Genomic DNA, 5,645 nt, shown 5'->3' with positions numbered 1-5,645 from the left:
TACCTGAACAATAACCTGGAACAGTTACCGAAGTTAATAGTAGGAAAATTATTTGGTGCTCTTTGGCCTATTTGCTTATTATTCAGTCTATTTTAATTTGGACCAAATCGAATCCGCTGCTGACCAATAATTTCAAAATTATGCCCTCCTACATGTATAAGGTTATTCCTCGCTCGAGGCAGCCTGGTTCTGTCAAAATCTTTTTCTGGTTTACAAATAATGTTGTGCGTAGTGCGCATCAGTGTACATGGGAATAACGTCACGCAACTTCTACTTCAGAAATTCTCAACACTATACGGCATGATATTTTGTTTTGGAGTTATGTTGGCTTAACCGCCCAATCCTTCCATGCACCACCTTCCAATTGAGGCCTTTATAGATAAGCAGGTGGATTTAAAAAAGTATCCTGCAAAACAGTGAGGATTTTGTCCTAAAGCTTCATAAAAATAGTATTGATAATAAATAACAAAGGCGGTCTGTGAAATATGGTGCTATTTGTGACACATGCTGTTGGGGAATCTTTTCACAATAGTAAAATCCACAAGAGATTGAAAAGAACTAAGAAAGATTCAATGATTTTTGTCCCAACTGTGTAACTCCTCTGGAAACCTAGATAATGGTTGCCCATTCCGAAATTTTTTTGAGTCTAGTACGGCTTTAATTTTTTCAGTTGAAGATTAAACTAATCGGTTGTATTAAGTTTATTTTTGTAAGGTGACAATGTTGATACCATTCGTCACTGGATATTTCCTCATTAATATCTTCCTTGTTGAAAGATAATCTTTTTCATTGCAATATCATAATTATTTGGCGCGATGCCCATATGCTATGTTCTCTATACTGGTTGGCTGCATGCTGGCAGCGGGTCAGTGCCGTTTGGCAGAAGCTGTAATGCGGTCGTTAAGTTCTGGTGCGCAAGTAAGGCGCCTGTTAAATGTTCAACTGCTTATATATTAATTATGTGGGCGAGAACTTACTTGTCGAAATAATGCGCGTATAACATTATGAATAAAATATTTGAATGAACGTACTCATCCGCATATTTTTCCAGCAAACACGCCTAAAATTTTACGCATGCCAAACAGACGTCTGTGCAAAAAGTTACTTTCAGTAATCAAGCACCACAAGGCTGCATTTCTACACTTAATTACCTAGAGATTTTGATTACATCAGGTCATAGCGTGCGCCTCCGGTCTAAACAAGTCGCTGTTCGAACCTCTAAACTCCAGAAAATACTCAGTACAGATACGAACTTAATTCGTGAATCATATTTTACGTCGTAAATTTCCTTCGTGTATTTCCATAAAAAACTCTATAGCACTTCATCCCCACAGCACGTTCCTCTACGAAGAAAATGGTCCGTTTTTTTACTACATATATAACGACAGGAGTATTATAAATCATTAATTTATGATACGATGGATAACAGGACATTTTGGTGAACTCGTCTCATGTGCATCGTCAATAAAACGAATTGTCGGGCTTCCGATGATCTTCGTCAAGACTTCGAGTTATAGAGCTGCAGTGAGCTTTAGTTTCCGAGATGGGACGTCAAACGCTGCTCACATGGAAAATAATTTTTGCAGCGTTTTGCAGCAAAATTAGTTTTGTTTTGGGACCATGTTCTATTCAATCCTCGAAAGCGTTTATTACATCAAAGTTAATGTCATGAAAAACATACATGCAGCAAGTTGAATCTCAATCTCGACTTCAAATTGAAAAATTAGTAGAGAAACCTGAATTAATGAATGCAATTGGCATAAAAACATAATTCCCTTTAATTTAAAAATAATAAACAAACTGCGCATACCATCTAAGACCAGTCATTATCGTTAAGAGACGCGCAGCTCGAGCTTTGAAGGCTATCTTAATTGATGCTTAACTTCGACTCAAATGGACGATTAATTTTTAGCCAATATCCAAGCACCAAGCCTGAGAAAATAAAACCACCATTATCAATTGTTAAGAAGAATAGTGGCAACCTTATACTTTCTTTACGATAGCATTTTAAATTTTAAAGTATAGCTGATGCAGGTATTAAACAATGACTTTGTGAAACTGCTAACGAAAAACTTATGGCGGGACATAAAATTCGAGACAAAGAAAATCAGTTTATTGAATGATGTTCGGCCATGTTTCTATTTTGTTCATTTGGATCTTGAGATGAAAGAGTAAACGCGCCAATCCCGCCAAATTCGTTCAACGAAGTGCCTGATGATGGATGACGTCAGAGTCACGTCATCACGTCGCTGGTGTATGGAATAGCAATTGGGAAAAATTAATCAATTACAGTCATATAACATAGGGAAGAGTTTCTAGCGCCAGTATGACTAGAACCCCCATTTTCAATCCATTTATCAATTCAATCAATTAAAATTGTTGCTATCAGTTAATTCAATTATTAGTACGCTATCAATTATTATTTGCTTTAATGTAACTAAATAAGGCACATCGTCTTTATTATAAGAACAGGCCGTGAAGCGGCTTAGGATCTTCACAAAACACCTTCCGACACAGAAATGCACGTACTTTCCTCCGGACTTACGGTGTATGGATTGAGGATCGGCCTGGCTTAGAATGGGTCACACCGCGCACATGGAGTGGGTGGAAGTCGACGGTCCTCAGGGCGGCTGGCGTAGTGAGCTTTAGGTCTCCATCAGTGCTCCACAGACGAGGCTAAATCAAACCGGTAGGGTGGGATCCATGAAGTTTGGTTCTGTCAAATGCCCGAATGACCCCCGCGGGAGCACTGTAGTATCCAGAGAAGCTCCCGAGATGTGTCTTGCAAGTTTTATCTTCAATTCTCCCGCAGGCGCTCCTCTTTCTTAATAGATTATTTAGAAGTTCGGAAAGAGAACACGCACATGGCTATGTCAGAAAGGTGTTTTGTTTATTGAATGCAAATTAAATTTTACTAAAGCTAAGTTAGATTATTAAGTGAAAATTATTTTACGGCAAGTTTTTCTATGATCAAAAGTTTCCCTCAAATATAAGGATATTTGATAACTGCCCTCCTCTCAGTATTTCAAAATATACAATTTACATCAGAAAACTAACTTTATTCAGATTGGTTCAGGAATGACATTTATTAGCATCCGTACGTTTTCGTTGTGAAGACGTACGTACGTTTTCCCGTTATAATCAACAACGAACCTGACTAGCGAATATCTATCGAGGGGGCAGCAGCACATTAATATTTAAGAGCTTTGTTTTTAATTTTATTTCGTTTCTGAATTGACGGAGATATGAGCATGGCTCTGGCGAAATACAGATGTTTTGAGTCTGTAAACGCCAGTGAGTCTAGTGGAACTTCCACTGTATCAAATGATCCTACCATAACTGCTTTGGAATCAGGAAGAATTAATGCTCAGTTTGCTCATGCTACTCACCGAACGTTCTCTACGTAGTAAAAAATAAAGGCTCTTAACAAACATAACATGTAAGGAATAATTGTCTAACCTTATTATAGAGAATATGTTTCCGATAGTGGAAACAATTATCTGACGCCGATTCATAACAATAACCTGAAAGATCAAAAATGTCCGTTGTGACCGACCCATTGTAATGACAAACTATGAGAACTTATTCCCCACATTGAAATTATCCCAGTATTTGGCACCGCAGCCTCAGTGCAACTGGTGACTGTGATTTTAGAAAAGCTCTAACCTTAACGAAACAAAATCTGTACACTCTAAGCTCATCATATTTTAATATCTAACACTTTCTTTCTCAAATCTGTTCAGTCAATTTTGTATTCACAACTCCTTCTCAGAAATTGTTCTGTGCAGTATAAAGCAGTACTTGAAATTTAAATGAATATACATTTAAACAGCGCATTCATTTTAAAAAAGAAGCTTTTACAATTCCAGTCATCGTCTGCTAGTGAACTTTGACTGCTGATCTGACTTAGAAACCAGGTACATCTAATTGGATTGAATAGAAGTTCCTAATTTAAAATAAAATATTCTTCAGGCACCTTTTAGTCATAAAATCGGATTGAAGTTCGAATTAGCCGACCTCAAATAATGGAAATATAATGGAAATTTATGCACATATTAGTCTGTATTACTGTATTACAGAGAGAGATAAATTTTCCTGCTTTAGTGTAAGAGCCTATAAAAATGAGCAGGCAATTAAAAAAATCCAAATTTATTTCCAGAATCTCTATTTTATAGGGAAAGATAAATTTTTGTACCGACATTTAGGAACAAGTGCGCGTTTTGAAGCGTTGCCGGTCCGTTGCAGTGCACTTCCCTTACCATTTGAGTCATCACAATTTCGTGTTAATGAATGTCATTCCAATTTATGTTTCTTGTATTACAGTTAATTAAAAATTCCGTTTAATTAATTTAGATGTTTTTGTTAATTGAATTTCGTTAATTATTTAGATCGTTTCGTTAATTGAAATTATATATAATCAACTACCATTGGTCCTACAATTGTGTAATTCTCTACATATTTTTGAGTTGCATACGTATTTTCTCTATATATTTTTTGCATGGAAGCTTAAACGTAAAGTTAAACCAGAATTGCTCTCTAGTCTGAATCATGTTGAGGAATGTCTCCGATTATCTTGCATATCTCATTCAATTAAACATCTCTAAATATAAGAACATCTATGCCTACGTTACTTAACTTCCAGCCCGAATACGTTTAAGGGATTACTGCCCTTGATGTTGTTCATATACTAGTGACGCATAGGGTGTACAGTATTACACTGTGCACTGTCCAGCTGTACACCGTACAAAATCATTAGTCGTGCAACATCGACTTTTTCCTTCTCTTTCTCATGTTATTGAATATTTAACGATTTTCAAGTGTTGCACTAACTCTCCAGCCAAATGACATTGAATCAAAGTCGATTTCGATTTGATTTAGTAGCAACTACGTTTATTAACATAACATAACATAGTGATGTCGGAGCTGAAGTGTACATAGGCCTGATGTGGTCTGTCGCCTATTCTTTTACTTTTTGTGCCCTATTCACCGAAGATCTAAAATCGTGTCATTTGACCGGATCTTTCCAGGACTGACGATAGTTTGAAATAGCTACTAGACTTCCCACGGGTTCGATATGGTGCTTGGCATTTCAAATCTGAACATATATTTTTCCATAGCTTTATCTAGTCTGTTCTTGAACGCGTTCATACTTGGAGCACCAACGATGTCATCGGGGAGGCTGTTCCACATGTCGGTGATTCGAAGCGAGAAAAAATTTTGTCGCGTGGAGAAGTTGCAGCGCAATTTTTTTAGCTTATAGCCGTGGCCCCTGGTGTTGGTTCTTGTTTCAAATTCTAGTAACCCTTCAGGGACCTTGTATAGACCATGGGTATACTTGTATACTTCAATGAGTATACTTGTATATGTACTTTCTGGTCTCTTCTTCCATGTTAAGTAATACCTTGTAGGACAAGTTTACTCAATAATTCAGGTGGCCACAGCCTGATGGATTAATATATCTTCACACGAGTCGTGAGAGATAAGGCCTTCACGACGATATAAACCAATTAAACTCTTACAAGGTTGACGAATGAAAACAAGTTAGTGCAGAAATTCATTGCTTTATTAATTCAGGTGATTATGATCGTGCACACGAAGTAACGCGTAGAAAGATACATTATTTATTTAATCTGGTTTGTTCGTTT

General features: G+C 36.9%; 1 long non-coding RNA gene across 1 annotated transcript; it reads right to left on the bottom strand.

Moving 5' to 3' along the window:
• Positions 1-2,098: 2,098 nt before the first annotated feature.
• On the bottom strand, positions 2,099-3,009 carry LOC108680194. The gene is made up of 2 exons (XR_001931413.2): positions 2,546-3,009; positions 2,099-2,249 (listed from the first exon to the last, which is right to left on the bottom strand). It is a non-coding gene; the product is annotated as an uncharacterized LOC108680194 (long non-coding RNA).
• Between the last annotated feature and the right edge of the window lie 2,636 nt (positions 3,010-5,645).

The sequence above is a fragment of the Hyalella azteca genome, unplaced genomic scaffold, assembly GCF_000764305.2.
Source record: "Hyalella azteca isolate HAZT.00-mixed unplaced genomic scaffold, Hazt_2.0.2 contig14278, whole genome shotgun sequence".
Lineage (NCBI taxonomy): Eukaryota > Metazoa > Arthropoda > Malacostraca > Amphipoda > Hyalellidae > Hyalella > Hyalella azteca.
The sequence above is the reverse complement of the archived record's forward strand: the minus strand, read 5'-3'. Positions and strand labels throughout refer to the sequence as shown.